This window comes from Perissodus microlepis, chromosome 20 (genome assembly GCF_051167445.1).
Source record: "Perissodus microlepis isolate ML-2025 ecotype Zambia chromosome 20, ASM5116744v1, whole genome shotgun sequence".
Taxonomy (NCBI): domain Eukaryota; kingdom Metazoa; phylum Chordata; class Actinopteri; order Cichliformes; family Cichlidae; genus Perissodus; species Perissodus microlepis.
The window spans coordinates 15,526,156-15,546,040 of NC_140480.1; the positions used below are offsets into that span (position 1 = coordinate 15,526,156).

The 19,885-nt window shown below is 42.1% G+C and overlaps 1 protein-coding gene across 3 annotated transcripts in view; it reads right to left on the bottom strand.

Moving 5' to 3' along the window:
- The window catches only part of klhdc8b (kelch domain containing 8B), a 237,855-nt gene extending 218,196 nt beyond the window's left edge, over nucleotides 1-19,659 (bottom strand). For all 3 annotated transcript variants that reach the window (XM_084916439.1, XM_084916440.1, XM_084916441.1), the window contains exon 1: nucleotides 19,450-19,659. The gene's annotated coding sequence lies outside the window, so the exon portion shown is untranslated. The remainder of the gene's footprint in view (nucleotides 1-19,449) is intronic.
- Between the last annotated feature and the right edge of the window lie 226 nt (nucleotides 19,660-19,885).

The following is a 19,885-nucleotide window of genomic DNA, read 5'->3' on the forward strand; positions in this document are numbered from 1 at the left end:
TGGATTACCTCTGGCAAACCTGATCTGGACCACCAAAAGGCCGTCATGCTTTGCGGTATGTGGGCCATGTGTAAGTGGTGTGGAGCCACGGGCCAGTTGTAGACACACTGCTGACCCAGAACAGTTTCAGCTCTGGCCCCAGATGTCAGCCTAATCTGTACCTTAATCAAGCCATGTAATAACAACACGTGCCAGAACATACAAAACAGTGTGAAAGTAACATGACGAAACTCTGTTCAGACAGTGAATGGACTGATTCTTGTATAGCACTTTTCTATTCTCCCAGATTACTCAAAGTGCTCTATACAACATGCCACATTCTCCCAATCACACATTTTCTCTATACCGAGCGCTCCCTAACTACATTCACACTCTTGACATGCAGACTAGAGGAGCCAGGGATCGAACCACTAACCTTCCGATCAGTAGGTGACCTGCTCTACCGCCTGAGCTACATCACTAGGTTTTGGATAAAGTGTACACGTACAAACTTGTCAAACCTGCATTTGAAACGTTGGCTACCATAGCAGTGTAGTATTGCAATATGGCATTTGGGTCTTCTAACTAAAATAGGAACATAAATACAGGGAGTGCAGAATTATTAGGCAAGTTGTATTTTTGAGGAATAATTTTATTATTGAACAACAACCATGTTCTCAATGAACCCAAAAAACTCATTAATATCAAAGCTGAATGTTTTTGGAAGTAGTTTTTAGTTTGTTTTTAGTTTTAGCTATTTTAGGGGGATATCTGTGTGTGCAGGTGACTATTACTGTGCATAATTATTAGGCAACTTAACAAAAAACAAATATATACCCATTTCAATTATTTATTTTTACCAGTGACACCAATATAACATCTCCACATTCACAAATATACATTTCTGACATTCAAAAACAAAACAAAAACAAATCAGCGACCAATATAGCCACCTTTCTTTGCAAGGACACTCAAAAGCCTGCCATCCATGGATTCTGTCAGTGTTTTGATCTGTTCACCATCAACATTGCGTGCAGCAGCAACCACAGCCTCCCAGACACTGTTCAGAGAGGTGTACTGTTTTCCCTCCTTGTAAATCTCACATTTGATGATGGACCACAGGTTCTCAATGGGGTTCAGATCAGGTGAACAAGGAGGCCATGTCATTAGTTTTTCTTCTTTTATACCCTTTCTTGCCAGCCACGCTGTGGAGTACTTGGACGCGTGTGATGGAGCATTGTCCTGCATGAAAATCATGTTTTTCTTGAAGGATGCAGACTTCTTCCTGTACCACTGCTTGAAGAAGGTGTCTTCCAGGAACTGGCAGTAGGACTGGGAGTTGAGCTTAACTCCATCCTCAACCTGAAAAGGCCCCACAAGCTCATCTTTGATGATACCAGCCCAAACCAGTACTCCACCTCCACCTTGCTGGCGTCTGAGTCGGACTGGAGCTCTCTGCCCTTTACCAATCCAGCCACGGGCCCATCCATCTGGCCCATCAAGACTCACTCTCATTTCATCAGTCCATAAAACCTTAGAAAAATCAGTCTTGAGATATTTCTTGGACCAGTCTTGACGTTTCAGCTTGTGTGTCTTGTTCAGTGGTGGTCGTCTTTCAGCCTTTCTTACCTTGGCCATGTCTCTGAGTATTGCACACCTTGTGCTTTTGGGCACTCCAGTGATGTTGCAGCTCTGAAATATGGCCAAACTGGTGGCAAGTGGCATCTTGGCAGCTGCACGCTTGACTTTTCTCAGTTCATGGGCAGTTATTTTGCGCCTTGGTTTTTCCACATGCTTCTTGCGACCCTGTTGACTATTTTGAATGAAACGCCTGATTGTTCGATGATCACGCTTCAGAAGCTTTGCAATTTTGAGACTGCTGCATCCCTCTGCAAGATATCTCACTATTTTTGAGTTTTCTGTGCCTGTCAAGGCCTTCTTTTGACCCATTTTGCCAAAGGAAAGGAAGTTGCCTAATAATTATGCACACCTGATATAGGGTGTTGATGTCATTAGACCACACCCCTTCTCATTACAGAGATGCACATCACCTAATATGCTTAATTGGTAGTAGGCTTTCGAGCCTATACAGCTTGGAGTAAGACAACATGCATGAAGAGGATGATGTGGACAAAATACTCATTTGCCTAATAATTCTGCACTCCCTGTAGTGCCATCATTGCCAGACCTGGCCCACATCTGGTTGACATACACCCTGCCATGACACCGGTCAGTCAGAAGTGCCAGCTTGATGCCAGATCCAGGGAGGAACTGTTTTCTATGACCCTGGGCCACATATACCAAACCACAATAGAGCCAGATATGGCATGCTGATGAAAGACTTTTTAATTTTGTGATTATGTTTAGTTGTAGCTTCATTTAAAGTAAGAAGAGCTTGTGAATTAGAACCACCACAGGAAAAGAGAGTGAAACCAGATGTGTAGAGGAATGCGGTGACATACCAAGCTACCTCCTGTTTCAGCAGACAAGCGAACAGTTTTTCTCCTTTTACGGAAATGTTTTTGTATTCTGAACATGCCACTCCTACTTCCTTGAAAGTTCACTTGAAGTATAAATAAAGAATGCGCTGGAAGCCCTGGGCGGTTTTTCTGTGTCACATCTGTTGTGCACGCTGGTGCAGAGCAGATCGGACCGTGACCGCCCATGCGCATGTAAAAAAGATATCTGAGTGTGAGTTTATTTGCCTTCTAACAATTTTCTCTTCACATTTTCTTGGTCCTCCGAGCCGGAGAGGAAGCATCGGCCGCTGTATCCCGCCGTCGTGGAGATCTTGCACTGAAGTCTGTCGACAGCCTCTTCTAGAAAAGAGTGAAAGTCCAGAGACGTTAAATTCGGGTTCTGGCCAGTGTCATTAAGTGGTCCACGACGCTGGGATCCAGTGGCTGACTTTCAACATAGCCAGAGAATCTTGGGGAGGTAAAGAAAGGATTTCAAATTAAAAGTTTTAGGACTAATCCGCCGAAAGGATTTCAAAATAAAGGTTTTAGGACTGATCCGCCGAAAGGATTTATCTATAAAAGAGGACTAATCCGCCGAAAGGATTTCAAATTAGGAATTTTTAGGACTGACTTGCCGAAAAGGTCTGCTCGACTGTGTAAATGTCTGTGTAAATGTTTGTGTTTTCTGTGTGTTGAGAGTGAATTGATTTAAACAGCACAATACGCTGCTGAATCACTCTCATTGTTATTGTTATTTTATTTCCTGTCAGTAGCTGAAGTACTGGTGACAAAAGAGAACGGTTGAGTTTCATCTCATAAAATTGACACCGCTCCAGAATAGCTGGAGTAGAAGGGCGTGTCAATAACCACTCTTATTCGTCTAATACCAGAGAAGGCTCTGCAGTTCTGTTTTAATGGGTAATCAGCCCACTAAGTTTACTGTTGACGAACAGTGGTTAGAAAAAAAATGTCCAGGCGCCGGACAAATTAGTGTGCAAAGATGGAGAAATCCTAAAAAGACCAAATGTCCCACCTGGGAAGGAAAATGTAGCCCATCTGCATTAATACAACTTAAAGAAGCATTACTGAAAGAACTAGGAGAGACAAAAGATTTAAAGAAAAAAGGAAAACGCACGCAAGAATTAGAATATTTTCAAGCATGGAAGCGAGAGGCAGATAGACGATGTGAGAATAAACAAAAGAAACAAGAAAAGAAAAATGAAAAGGCAGAGGTATCAAACCCCCCACCATATGCACCACTCGCTGCTGCGAAGCCAACCCCCACTCCTGCTGCTGTGAAACCAACCCCCACTTCCGCTGCTGCGACCCCCCTTAAACAATCCTGTGATCCGTTTAGACCTCAACCTGGTCCTTATGCAGAGGCACAAAACATGTTAGATAAAATGGCACTAGGTGAAAATCCACAGGAAAAAATAGGAAAAGATCGCTACGGACGAGATATGGGAGGTGATGTCGATCCACCTGGTCCTCCCGGCATTTTTCCCATGATAGCAGTACCAAACCCCAGATACGGGCAACCCACAGGGGAAGGTGAAGCAGATGGAGAGGCACAACGTGATAATCACCCAAATATATTCGTGTTTCGGCCGTGGTCACAAAAAGATAGGCAAAATGTGTTAAAAGACGTTCCCCCTCTTAATGAAGCTTTCATACCCTGGAGAGATGCGGTAGAAATGATCAGAAGACAGTGGTATTTAAATGGTCACGAAATGTTCCAGGTAATACAAGACGTACTAGGTTTAAAAATGGGAACGGTTAGGGGAGATTTCACAGGTAGCGCCGCTGATGGAACACCCTTACCACCTGTAAGTCAAGACCTACAAACCGCCGTCACAAATTTATATGATCGCATCAGAGTACGATTAGCTCCAAGGGCTGACTATGGCAAAATTGGCGAGGTGAAACAAAAAGAAAATGAAACAGCGTCCGATTTTTTAGATCGCCTGCGTCCAGTTTGGAATGGATTATAATGAAGGTCCTGACGGTCCTTACCAACAGCAGCTAAAAAATGTATTCCTGAATGGCTTGCTACCCTCAGTGAAATCCCACGTTGAAAAACACTGGGTCACAATGAATACGGGACCACTAGCCGACGCATTGCAACATGCCGAGCACGCTCTCCGTGTAATAAAGAAAAAAACTGCAAGCACAGGTACTTTCACATTAGATCCAGAAACAGGGTTTATTGCATTCTCAGGAGGATTTAGAGGTAACAGACAGGGACAGAGGAGAGGAAATAGAGGCAGAGGAAGAGAGATTTAGAGGAAAGGGCCAGAGATACGTAGGACAGACAGACTTACGCGAAAGAAGTGAAGAAAGAGATAATACGTGCTGGAATTGTGGCAAGGAAGGGCATTTTGCCAGAGATTGCAGACATAAAACAGACAAACGGCAATATTCAAATGAATGACTAAATGAGAAAAAGCCAAATGAAAATGACAAAAGTGACGCAGAAGTATTTAATGTTCATCAATTAGTTTCTGAAGTAGAAGGCAAACCTACACTGACAGTATATGTGAATGGCAAGCCAGTGCAGATGTTATGTGATACAGGAGCTTGTAAAACCGTTCTGAACAGAAAACCACAGGAAGTACAATTCTCAGAAGATACTTTAATAGTAAAATCAGCATCAGGTCACACTACAGTGCAACGACTGACAAAACCCTTATTTTTAGTATTAAGAGACAGCGGCAGATCATGCAAAAATCAGTGCATCTATGACCCGTCATGCCCCGTGAATCTGTTAGGAAGAGACGCACTAAAAAAACTAAAGATAGGAGTAGTACCAGGAGAACAAGGCATGCATGCAGAACTAATGCTAAATGATGAAGAAATAGAAAGCATCGAACCACGCCCAAATGGTTGTAAAGCGGGACCAGAGCCCCATTACTACTGGACCCTAGATCTTCCCTCATTAGAGCCATTACAACAAAAAGCCAAAATGTATTTGCCACCTACATCTGTTGTACTTCCTTATACAGAGTATCACAACACACTACAATATAAATTAAGCCCAGGCCCAGATTCTCAATATGATGCACAGATCCACAGATTAGGCCCACAACGTTTAACACTGCAGCACCTCTATGTCACAAAAAGCGGAAATGCAGTGTGCTCAGTGATACAGAGCGAGAAAATTCAGGAAGTAAACAGGATGCCAAACCCACATGTGTCAGTGGCTCATAATGATAACACAGACTGGAGAGACTTAGGGCGGGTCCTCAGAAGTGTAGAAACTGACAGATATGAGAAAACAGGGGAGACTCAGGAAGGATGGCTACAAGGCAGAAGGACAAAATGCATGCGCTACACATTAGGATGGGTAATGACAACAATACCCACAACTCATCTATCGGACGGTGCAAACGTCTGTATGACACAGAATGATAATGAGTGACATTCATTAACAATAGAAAAGTACCCAGAGCTAGAGCAATTGCCTGATGAGTTATGGTCTTCAGGTTCGACCGACGTAGGTTTAATAAAAAATGCAGATCAAATAAGAGTGGAAACAACTACCTCACACAGACCTGTAAAACCACAATATCCATTATCTAAAGAAGCTATGGAAGGCATTAAACCTGTAATCGCGGATATGGAACAAGCAGGAATTTTAATAAAATCAGATAAAGTATCATGTAACACTCCCATTTTTCCAGTAAAAAAGGCGAATACAGGAAAATTTCGTTTGGTACATGACCTTCGTGCTATTAATAGCATTACAAAAACGGTACCACCAGTGGTGGCCAATCCACATACAATATTAAATCAAGTGACACCAAAAGAACAGTGGTTCTCAGTGATTGACCTGTCAAACGCTTTTTTTTCAGTGCCCCTGCACCCTGACTCACAGCATCTTTTTGGGTTCACGTTTAATGGTGAAAGATACACATACACAAGGCTACCACAAGGGTTTCAAAATAGCCCAACATTGTATGCCGAAGCATTGAAACAATCTATGTCACTGTGTACATTACCTGCACCGGGACAATATCTGCTTTACGTAGATGACATCCTGATAACAGGACACACACAGGAACAATGCAAAGTGAACACCTTAACTGTGTTAAAACATTTGGCTGAACAGGGGCACAAGGTTTCGCAACACAAACTGCAATTGTGGAGCCCAAAGGTTACATACTTAGGGCATACACTCACGGGAGAAGGAAAGAAACTACTAGATAGTAGAAAAGTGACTGTACAAAATGCCCCAAAACCTTTAACAAAACAGCAGATGATGAGTTTCTTAGGTCTCTGCAATTTCTGCAGAACCTGGATTCCAAATTATGCAGCTGAAGTTCAGCCGTTACAAGACGTGATTTATGGAAAAAACTTAGCATTAAAGGATAAAATACAGTGGACTCCAGAGGCAGAGAGGGCATTTATAGATTTAAAAAATGCATTACAAACAAACACTGTACTCGCTCTACCAGACTATGATAAACCATTCTACCTGCATGTAGATGGTGGAGCAGGGTACATGAAAGCTGTGTTAACCCAAGCCTTTGGCGAAAAACAACGCCCATTGGCATTTTATTCCAGTAAATTAGACTCTGTTGCCACAGGACTACCTACATGTGTACAGGCTTTTGCAGCAGCAGCAGAAGCAGTAAAAAAGTCAGCTGACATTGTACTAGGTCATACTCTAATAATTAGAGTACCGCATGCAGTAACCTCCATTCTGTTGCAAGCCAACTTATCATATCTGACTCATGCAAGACAACTATCCTATGTTGGCATTTTGTTATCACAGTCACATATACAGATTGAAAAATGCGGCCAGCTAAACCCAAGCACACTTTTAGCTACGCCAGGACAGGGTGACCCACACTGTTGTATAGAAAAACTTGATGAAGACACCAAACCACGTGCTGACATCCACAGCACGCCACAACTTGGCTTCAGTGATATTTTTGTAGATGGTTCAGCATCTAAAAGTTGCACTGGCCAAAACTGCGTAGGTTATGCAGTAACTACAGCAGACAGCGTGATTGAAGCAAAACCTCTTACACCTTCACACTCAGCACAGAGTGCAGAACTGAAAGCAGTTATAAGAGCATGTGAACTACACAAAGGCCAATCTATAAATATTCACACTGATAGCCAGTATGTTTTCTCAGCAGTACACCATTTTGCGAGAATTTGGCAAAATAGAGGTATGGTCACATCCACAGGTAACCCAGTACAACATGGTGACCTACTGAAGACTCTATTGGAAGTGATCACCTTGCCAAAACAATTGGCACTTTGTAAATGTGCGGCACATCAAAAAGACAACTCTGTTGTCACAAAAGGAAATAACTTTGCAGACCAAACAGCAAAGCAGGCTGCACAACAAACGATAACGCTTCTAACATCCGAACATTGTACACAAATACCACTTGACGTACTAAGAGACGAACAAAAAGCTGCAACAACCACTGAACAGAACAAGTGGCTGAAATGTGGTGCACAACTAAAAGATGATTTAATGGTTTGTGATGGAAAGCCAATATTACCAAAGTCTCTACACAAAACAGCAGCCTTAGTGACCCATGGTGTAATACATGTGTCAACAGAAGGGATGTTAAAGATAACTAATACACATTTCTATACTATAAATTTTGAAACTTCAGCGAAAGAATTTGTAAGAACATGTCTAATCTGTCAAAAACACAACTCACAAGGAAATTTAAGACCTAAGAGAGGCCAGTTTCCCACACCACCTCATCCATTTCACACCATTCACATGGATTTTATCGAACTGAATGAATGTCAAGGATCAAAATATGCTTTAGTGATTATAGATGTGTTTTCAAACTGGCCAGAGATATATCCAGTAAAAAGGAATGATGCAATCTCCGTTGCAAAATGTTTATGTAATCATTTCATTCCCACTTATGGCATTCCTTCATTGATTAGATCTGACAATGGCACACACTTTGTCAACGAAGTTATCAGAAAAGTTTCAGAAGTATTAGATTTTAACATTAAAAATCATTGTGCATACCATCCTCAAAGTGCAGGATTAGTAGAAAGAACTAACGGCACTATAAAACAAAGACTGAGGAAATGCATGGAAGAAACAAAAAGACCATGGCCAGAGTGCATAGGTCTAGTGAAAATGTGGATGAGACTAACTCAGGGCTCCCAAAAATTGACACCATAATTCATGGGAGACCTTTTCCACTACCAATAACAAGTGAACCAATAGATAAATCTGTTAGAGAGATAACTTTAGCAGAATGGATGGCAAAGCTACTGAAAAACAAGGACATTGTGTTGAACAATAAACTGCCGTGTGATTCCTCTCCAATCTCTTGCAGATTAAAGCCAGGCGATTGGGTCCTTATACGAGTACTCCAGAGAAAGAATTGGAACTCACCCCGGTGGGAAGGTCCATACCAAGTACTCCTAACGACGCCAACAGCTTGCAAAATCGCTGAGAGGCCCTCTTGGATCTACCAGAGCCATTGCAAAAAAGTGGAAGTGAGTGACAGCACAACCTAAAGACACCACCACCCCGACTCTTTGGTGATCTACAGGTGAAGGGAGGGCTGATTGGGTATATCCCGCCTTCTACTTCTCGCCTGTAGTCTACTCACCAGAGTAAATCGGTGTGTCTGGTCATCATGAAGATTATTCTGTTTACCACCTTGGCCCTGCTGCTTACAGCATGGACTCTGATGCACTTAAAGGATCAAGAAGCCAACTTGCATAGAAGGGCATGGACACATGACAACTCACACCTGGCTGAAGTGACACAGGACCACATCCATCCCTGGATGAACAACGCCTGGTATAGATATATATATAATCGCACAGAAGACAAAGATTGTTATATATGCTCACACATGCCTGCTACAACACAGCATGCTACATTATATGGCAGACCTATGAACATGACTCAAGTGACATGCGCAGCAAGCTTTGCCAGTCTAGGATATCAATATTCAGGAATTGTCCTAAACCACAGTGACCCCCTGACTATTGGACTTCGGGATGGCACCTGTGACCAATTGTTTTGGGTTAACTTGAAGGTTAAACAAAGACATGAAGCACTGCATTTCCCGGTATTCCTAGACAACCCAATAAAGTGGGAGCATATGAGATGTTATCGCCAGACGATAGGAACCATCGATTTAGGGACCACCAGGAACTGTGTAGGAACGTATACACATGCACTTGGTGGCCCAGTGAAGAACAACGGTCCATCTAACGGTACCTATTGGGTACAGGGAATGCCATGGTTATGTGGACAGCGTGCCTATTTCGTACTTCCAGAGCAGTGGACAGGCACATGCGCCCCTATATTCATCTCTGACCACACATTCAAGATAACGGCAATCAAGAGCTTCCAATCTACGAGAAGGAAACGAGAAGCCCAGCAAGTGGAGCCACATGATTCCGTGTGGGGCAGTGACGTACCGAAAGAATTTAAAACATGGACCACTGGACAAAAGATTGTCCATGCAATATTTCCAGACCGAAAGCACTCACAATGTAGGGTCTGTGTCTGAAACACATTGATGTATCTTTTTAATTTCAGCTACAAACAGGAGGGAATGATGAAAGATTTTTTAATTTTGTGATTATGTTTAGTTGTAGCTTCATTTAAAGTACGAAGAGCTTGTGAATTAGAACCACCACAGGAAAAGAGAGTGAAACCAGATGTGTAGAGGAATGCGGTGACATACCAAGCTACCTCCTGTTTCAGCAGACAAGCGAACAGTTTTTCTCCTTTTATGGGAATGTTTTTGTATTCTGAACATGCCACTCCTACTTCCTTGAAAGTTCACTTGAAGTATAAATAAAGAATGCGCTGGAAGCCCTGGGCGGTTTTTCTGTGTCACATCTGTTGTGCACGCTGGTGCAGAGCTGATCGGACCGTGACCGCCCATGCGCATGTAAAAAAGATATCTGAGTGTGAGTTTATTTGCCTTCTAACAATTTTCTCTTCACACATGCCATCACATAGACAGTGCCATCTATGCCAGGCCTGGCCCATATCTGGATGACATACATCTTACCATGTCAGAAGTCAGCCAGCAGTGCCGGCTTGACACCAGATCCAGGCAGGACCTCCTTGCTATGTGGGTACATCCATCATTTATATACAGGTCATCGTTTCGGGGCCTAAAAACTACTGCAGTGGTCCCTTGCTATAACGCTGTTCACCTTTCGCAGCCTCACTGTTTCGCAGATTTTATTTTCCCTGGGGTTTTTTGTTTTTTACAGCGCATTGTGTTCTGCATCCTGATTGGCTGTAGACCATTGTCAATCAGTCTCGTGCTGTGTCTCCTGTCCAGTACAGAATGCATTCAGCTTGTCAAATTTACATAAATTTACATAAATCTTCGACCACTAGCAGTAATGTACTGTATGTTTGTAAGTTTTCTCCCCAACAAACACAACAATGTCGATGAAATGTTTTGCACCATCAAAGGCAAACACGATTGCCTTTGGTTTCAATCTATAATACTGGACTTATTTTTCAAAAGTTTGATTTTTGAGAGCGTTTAAACAAGAGAGAAGTGTGAAAATGTTCATGCCTGTCTGAGAAAAGTGTGTAAGTGTGCAGTGAGGGGTTTTACAGCCTTAAAACATCTATAATAATAACTTCTTTCTGGTCTGCTTTGACCTACTGAGTTTGTTTGCTTGGCACTGGATGGCAAGGCCTATTGAGCTTGTAAGAGAAACACTTCTGAGTCAAAATTAAGTTTTTTTTTCCTAAAATTGCCTCTGTGTCAAGTGAGTTTCTTATTCCAAGTTAAACTGAAGCAGCACCTTTAATAGCACGCTCTAATAGCAAACAGCATGCATTACTGAGTTTATTAATTGATATTCCTACTGTGACATTTCAGAATATTGCTTTTGTCACCATTTGCCATGTGTTTGATGTTTTTATTTATATATCTACATTTGTTTTACCTTTTATTAGAGTTTATTTAAAACTTAATTGCATTTTTTTAAATGTTTAAGTTAAAGAATGTGAACTGCTCTTCACAAACCTCATTAAAAACAGACTAGTTTGAGTATTTACTCACATTAGAAAAATCATTCTCAGAGACAATTTATAGATACCGTGTTGTAAACTGTATGTTGTCCAAAGATTAAAAATTAATCCAAGCAAACAATTTGCTGGGAATGAGTCATGATTCCTAAATTTGCCTGTGCTTGTTTTTCTAAATCCATCCTGTTACTGTTTCCATTGCTGTGGTTGGAAACAAAGCATTGGTTTTATCCCCAGAGACCCTATAATGGATTTTCAATGCATCAATGGGACATAAAACAACTATGCGCTAAAATGTTTCCCAGAACTTCTCTGTTCCCGTCCATTTGTATTATCATGATGGCACCAGCACCACCTCAGCTGCAACAGGTCAGTGAGCCTAATGAGCTGAATCATGTAAACAATAAAATGCAATTATACAACAAGGCAGCTGCTTTCACACAAAAACACAATCATGCACACAAACCTGTTTGTTTGAGCTACAATCTGTTTTTAAGGGATTCCATTTATTCCACTATGAGCTGCGCTAATGAACATCCAGACAGCTACTACACTGACAAGCTACAAAAAGTTTTTTCTCTCTTTGTCACTTATCTTGTCATGAATGTTTCAACTTACTCCCTGTTTTGCTGGGTTAAATTAGATAAAGACTGATCAACCTATAAGCTAAATATAAAGTTTTAGCCGCAGGCTAGCTAAATTAGCTTTGCCTCAACCTGTTCAGTTCTTTAAAAGCTTTAGAGAGCTGGTTTAGTAGTTTAGTTTGGTAAAAGTAATTTAAATCCCTAAATGTGCCCATAGTAATAGCATTTTTTAAAATTAAAACTACTAAAAACACATTGTCTAAATAGGTATAATAGTTCATCAAGCTAATAGTGGTCACGTAATAGCAGTGTTGCCAACTTAGTAACTTTGTCGCTATATTTAGCAAGTTTTCAGACCCCCTTAACGACTTTTTTTCTAAAAAGCGACTAGCAACAAATCTGGCGACTTTTTCTGGTGTTACTGGAGACTTATTAATGATGACTTTTTTACGTGAAAACACGTATCGCTCTTACTCTCCACAAGCAGCGGTGCTGCCGTGGGCACCTCACCCGTGCCAAAGCGCTCACAGGCAGAGGATAGTCATCCCCCAGCTGCTATCAGGACAGGAGATGTTCATACCTATGCGTCCAAACTGCAAATGAATCGCGCATGAGCACTGACTGTAACGCAGTCAGTTCTTCTTTTACTGTTATGCTGTTTTGTGGATCTCAAGGTTTAAAACTACTAATAAACACACACAAAGTAACTCCCCCAGAGTGCCAATTTCGGGTCACCTTTGTCGGTCCAAGCCCGGATAAAGGAGCAGGATTGGAATTGTGACATTAAAAAACAATAATTGCTAAAAGAAATTTAATTTGTAGTTCTAAATAAATTCTAAATGCATTTAGGACGTTTTTTACTCACTTTATGTCTCTTCCACGATGTTATTTCTCTCTCCAACAACGTAGGTTACAATTACATTAGCATGACCAGTTATGCAAATTAGACGATGATGTCATTTAGTGACTTCTAGCGACTTTTAGGACAGCCAATAGCAATTTTCCTTACTGAGGAGTTGGCAACACTGCGTAATAGTGAAAACATGCTAGCAGAGTAGCTGGAAGCCGGGAAAAAGCAGGCTTTGCTTTGTTCAAAGGATTCACAGCAAAACCTCCAAGCATGACCTTTAAAAGGGGATCATTATTCACCTTGCCAGCTCCAGTTTTTGATACTAGGGCTCTACTACAGTTGCTTTAAATGAATAACATTCCCAAATTATCCATATTTATCTTGAACAGCTCCTCAGCTAATCTCCTAGAAAGCAAAACTTTATTCTGTGGGATAAACAAAAAGTTTAAACAGCTTCTGTGCACACATATAGACATGTGAGCCTGATGTGAGAGTCTTCGGGCAATTTCACATAGAAGGCACTGCACACTGAAACCCATGCTGAGGTGTGAAGTACAAATGCATGGCCAATAGAAATGCAGAATGACAGGAAGTGGTTGCATACGTCGATCAGGCACAACATTATGGCTACTGGCCTGATATAAGGTAAGTAACACATACACACCCGGCCGTCCACATGATGTAAAAGAAAACATGATCGATCAGAGCAGGACAACTTCTTTCATTGCATCGTGGTCTAGTTCTGAAACTCACGTTCCCGTTGTTTATTCTATTGGAACTGCTGACAGGGGTCAGCATGGGCAGCCTGACTGGCCTGCAGCTATCCAGCCGCATACACAACAAACTGTGATGCCCTGTGTATTCTGACTCATGTTTATCAGAACCACAATTCTTCAGCAATCTGAGCTCCTGTAGTTCATCTGTTGGATCGGACCACACGGGCCAACCAGCGCTGAGCCCTGGCCGTCTATGACCCTGTCGCTGGTTCACCACTGTTCCTTCCTACAGCCAATATTGTTAGACCACTGCAGACTGGAAACATTTTTCCCACAAGAACTGCAGTTTGGGGGATGCTCTAATCCAGTTTTCTAGCCATCACAGTTTTGCTGCTCAGATCTTACACTTGCCCATTTTTCCTGCTTTTAACTCATCAACTTGGAGGACAAAATGTTCACCTACTCCCTAATATATCCCACCCACTAACAGGTGCCATGATGAAGAGATAATCAGTGTTTTTCACTCCAATAGTGGTCATGATTTATGACTGATCAGTGTATATGGAAGGGCCCGTTGGTATCCTGTCTCTGTGACATCCTACAGATCCAAGAGTAGAAAAAAATGTCTGAAAGCGATTGTTTAGATGAGTCTGAAGCCCGTCCTTCTGACTCGCAGGGATTACTTACAATACACTGACCTCATTATTTAGAGCTTGGTTAATGTGAGCATTCAAGGATTGGATAAGTGTTCTCTTTAATATTCACTAGCCACATTTGTTACATTTTAATCTGTACAAAACCTAACATGTAAAAATTTAAGTTGTAATTTAACCAGGGCTAATTTACAAGTGCATTTCTTGGCTAACAGCAGTGGGGAAGTGCTGTTGTAACTGTAATGAGTCTGTCAGGTTGAGTATCTAACACAGTTTATCAGTTCATAAATAGGAATTAATACATTTTCAAACACGTCCTACAAAGGAAACATACTCCCTGATTTAAATGTGGCCTCTGTCCCTTCAAAGTTATCTTTTTTGTGCAGTGATGGAACCCCTCAGTGGTCTCTTCAACATTTTGATCTCTGCCTGGAACTCCTGTTCTGAACAATTTAAGGTTTGCATTTGTGATTCTACTAGATCCCTCCCACTGTGCAAACACACCAAAGAAAAGGCAAACAGTTCAGCTCATTTTCACCAATTTTCCCTCTCAGATGCTTCAGGATGTTAGAAGTGTTTGACCTTCGGGGGACCAATTTATGATGCAAACATGTTAATGTCACAATAAAATTACAAGCACGGTCTGGGTCACACTCTGAGCCTCATGTGTCTACTTCATGTTTGGAGACTGCAGGCTGCTCTGCAGGAAACTGCTGTTTGGTTTGAAATCCAAAGCTCATCGCTGGTGATGATTCTGGACATTCAAGCATAGCAGGAATGCTGTGAGCACTGTATGACTGCAAGAGCTGACAACCTTGAAGGGAATAACATCTCAATTCATGGGAGCGCTCACTCAAGTATTTGATCATGTCTCATAAAACTGAAATGTTAATAAATGTAGAAAATGCTTTGATTTTTTTTCATCAAATAACACACTATGTCAGAAAGTTTTTTAAAAACACTTGACTTGTTTTTCTGTTGCCTGTTTAATCCACTAAACGGTTCATTTCCTCTGCCAACATTTTGTTTTTATTGTTTTCTCTTTATATCGCCCTCTGATACCATCCAGGTCCAAGTCCTCATCATTAACAGGCCGGATCACCAAACTGTCCGCTGTAAGCAGCCCACTTAATCCTCTGATGGGAGTACTGGCTATCTTCCACAATCATCTCTCCGGGTTAATGTCTGTCGCAGGCTGGTGTGTGTGTGTATGTGTGTGTGCGTGTGTGCGTGAGCCAGGATATTTGTCACACACAACCGACACTACTTAAATCTGAAGGCACTTTGTACTGTACGCTCACACTCTGCCTGTGTCCTCCAGGGTAGAGGTGCCTCATTAGCCAAACAGGCATAAAACACTGCATGTCCAAATGGAGGTGTTTTATGCTGAATGCATACTAAACACGGTTACATAAGGAGCAACGATCAGTGTGACCCATAAAACATCCATTTTTTTAGGCATATAAATGTCATCTATACATCTGGTCAACGCATTCCACTGAAAGCCCGCATCCTCTTAAATCAGACTTAGTCGTTTTAGGATAAAAGTACCTCATCAACAAATCCCAGCTCAGAAGAGTTTTACTTTCAAACGTACATAACACCACAATATAGTACCTTACATTGTTTTTTGCAACTGTTTTTGAACACGTCTCTGTTTGTCTCGACCAAAAATATTGTGGTGTGCAGTTAAATTTGTGCTAAAATGCTGATTCCTGATGCTGTGTACTAAAATCCTGTACAGTGATGAGAATCCCAAACAAAACTATAAACTAACTGGTTTATTTTACACCTAAAGGCAGGAGGAGTTTTCTTTGAAAGAAGTAACCAATGCTTCCCATACCTAGACTTTATTGAGCCAGGTCACCTAAGAATAATAACACCCACCATAGAACATTTTTGTATATTTATGGCATTTTTGTCATTTAACGGGCAACAGTCCCCTTGCTTTTACTTTGAAAGGTCAGTCCCCACTAGCGAGCTAGCTGACAGGCTGACCTGGGTGCTTTTGTGGCAGTTATCATTCAGCTGTCTCTCCAGAGAGTCTGTCCTTTCATGGTCAGACAGATTCTGACTCCATCATGTTGTAATGCAGCTGCCAATCATAGTTCTTGTTCTGCTCTTGAACTCTAAGCAGTGGATTTATTATTATATAGTATTCAGAACATTATCATATATTAATTAATATTATAACATAATATAGACTAGAGATCTGCTGCAGTGAGCTGGCAGACTATCAGAATTAAAGCAAAAATTCAATCACGTAAGTCACATGACTGCTTCCACCCTGATTGTTGATCTGCCAGAGGTCTTTTCGTGTTAAAAGGGAGTCCTTCCTCTCCATTATTGCCAGGTGCTCACACACAGGGGATTGTTTGATTGCTGTAATATTGTAGTCTTCACCTTTAAAGGTGCAGTGTGTTAAATCTCACCACTAGATGTCAGTAAATTGCAGATTGCATTTCCTGAATTCTGTCCTCTTACCCTTCCCAGTTCAGCTGTATAATCTTAGTTACAGAGGCCAACAGCTCTGGCCTTCACTCATCTGTAGTGAGGGTATACTGTCAGTCCCACGTTCACCTCAGCTGTCAGTAGTGGGTGTCCGTGTCTATTTACTCTGGAGGAGTCTGTAAAACTTTATGAAGTGGATCTAACATTGTTGGACTTGGACACTAAAAAAACATCATATGATGTGAGAATGTAATCAAATCGTTTATCAGAGAGAAAGTGTGATTTTTAGCACACTCAAGCCTAACATTAGTTGGCATAATTTTAGCTTTAGCCAGCTCACTGTCAGCTGTCCTGAGACGGACGGCTATTCTGCTGACAATGGAATAAATAAGATGTTTAGGGACATTTTAGTGTGTTAGAGCCCTGATGTCGGTGCAGGAGATGAGGTGTGAAGTGAGGAGGAAGAGCATGAGGGGGAAATGAGGGAGAAGAGAGGACAATGGTGGATGAGAAAGAGAGGATGAAAATATACATGTTATTTATGATCTTTAAATTAAAAATAACTTATAAGTCGTGCTACATATATGGCCACTTTCTAGTCACATACATAAAATGCTATTAGGGGTCACGGTGATGTTCGTCTTGGCCACTAAATTTAAGATGGCAGGACAACATGATGGCTTCCACAAAACAGCACCTGCTCCTGTGTATTTTTAATTAATTTATTCTACATTTATGAGAACATATCTATTTGAATATCTATGAGCACAATAAGTTTTCTATTAAATAACCTTTAAATATAAAGCACCTTAGGCTGGCTGTTGTTGTGAAGAAGTGATTTATAAGTAAAACTGAATTAAACTTAATCTCGGTTATCCTACTTTGATTAACCATAAAAGTGTCTTAAATTTTGTTATTTCTTAACCCACTGTCGCATATCTCCATCACAATATGAATGTGTGTAGAACAAGGGATACGCATGGATTATCCACAAGTCTGTGCAATCACACAGCTGATTAACGATGTGCCAGGTTACCACTGACTGTTCTCAGATGATGCTCTCACAAATGACAGCTTCTGCTCCCAAAATCCAACCATCACAAGCAACAAATAAGCAGTAATTTAAGACTAGGGGCCATGCTGCTTTCACTAAATAACCATGGAATGACTAGAAAATATTGGTATAAGAGAAAAATGGTAGAAAATTTACATAAAAAGCAGAGACAACAGGGAAAACAGGCTGAACTGATGCAAAATGTTGTCGCTCGCCCTGTCAAAAATCAGCTTCCGTTTTCATCATGTGGAGACTCACTGGCAGGACTGTCTCCTCTTGTGGGCTCTGACCCGCAGCTTGGACTTTAGAATAAAATTATATGGAAAGTGGGTGACTCGATTGTTTATGCAGCACGAGTGGAAGGAAAGACTTGTAAATAAACGAATGAGAAAAAGTAAAGTACTTTTCCTCCTGCAGACAAAACTGATGCTAATTACAATTATGAGGCAAAATCAATTTGCAGTTTTTATGTCTTTTAGAAGGAAACGGTCAGGCATTCAAATTCATCCATTTATATCTAACTAGCTCCTATGCCAGCTGATTTAATCCATGAATAATTTCATCCTCAGAAAGTCCATTTGTCCTTGTCCCTCACTCTTTCTGTACAGCTGTACAACCTGCAGCCTCCCTGTGAGTCCTGATTGGAGGTGGCATTTTACTGGCACAATGAGAGCTGCCACTGCACTACGTGTCTCTGCTGGATCCAGCAAGACAGGCCCAGACGCTGCATGTCATGTCTGTAATCCTCATTATGCTAATGATCTTAGGAGCTATCATCACAGGTCAGATGGGAAAAGTAGCCCTAGCAGAGAGAGCGAGAGAGGAGATAATGGGAGTGGTGGAAGGTGCTGAACAAGTTGGAGTGTGTCAGAGAAACAACCTCTTTAACAGAGCAGACGGCAGCGGGAGGAGGGACAGCTATAAACTCCTGGGATGCTACTCGGGAAAGGAAGCGAGAATGGAAAATGCGGACGCAGAGGGACGTCTGCTTGTACCTGGAAGCATACAATCAGCTGTCTAGACACAAAGAAGAAAGTTGAAATAAAAACGGCAAAACTCGGAGCCCTCCTGTAACCGACGGACACATCCAGATGTTGGTCAGCGCAGCAGATGGGACCCGCTGGTCTAGAGCAGACGCATCTGGATGGCTTTCCCCTGCAACCTCTAGCCCAAATCCCTGAATATGTCCTAAAAATATCACGCAGCACATTAAAAGCTTTGCACTCCATCTGACAAGTACGACACAACCACTTTCCACAATTCCCTGATATCATCTGCCGCCCAAACTTGCAAAAAAGCAGCTCGTGACGGCCACTTAACAACTGACCAGACATCAGAGTGCATGGATTCTTTTTGGACATGGCGTCCAAACAGATTTCTGATTGTGGCCTTAGCTTGATCCTCGCCCACCATCTTATCGCTCTAACAGCATCATCAGAATGTGGAGTGTTTGGAGCGCCCGAGCCCACTCGCGTGCCCACTGATGGCTCCGCAACGCCCAGCGACGAGGTCTCGTACCAGCGGAGCCCATGTGCGCAGAGGTGAAGCGCTGCACTGCGCCAGCCTCCCACATCTGCACTTCCTTCGCGGTGCCAAAGGCAACAAAGTCCATACGTCCACCCGTGTGGCATTTGATCACATGGACTAAACGTCTAAAAGGGTGGAAAGTTTTGTTGGCAACAGTCCTTACCTCCTCCTTGTGTGAGTCACCGGTGCGTCGGAGCTCACCGGGGCAGCTCCGCGTAAACGTTTGGACACCCGTAGAGGACAGCGGCGGAAGCACCTGTTCAGTGAGAGAATCCAGCAAGACCAGCAGTTACCTCCGTCCTCCTCACACACACTGATTCAACATTTCTCCCGACTCCTGCCTGCTCCGCCTGTCCCTCGCCTCCGGTCTCCTCCCCTCACTCACTCACTCACCAGCGCGCATTTACGCAGTCTCAAAAAGACCTCGTCCCCCCCCACCCCCACCCCCCGTTGCCAGCTGTGCCTCTTCATCATCCTGAAGTGAAAACATCCAACTCATCGCCACTTTATTTTATTTATTTATTTATTTATTTATTTTTAAACTCGGTGCCTGCGTCGCTGTTTCTTGGCTGAGCCGCCGCCCAGAGCCAGCACCAGGT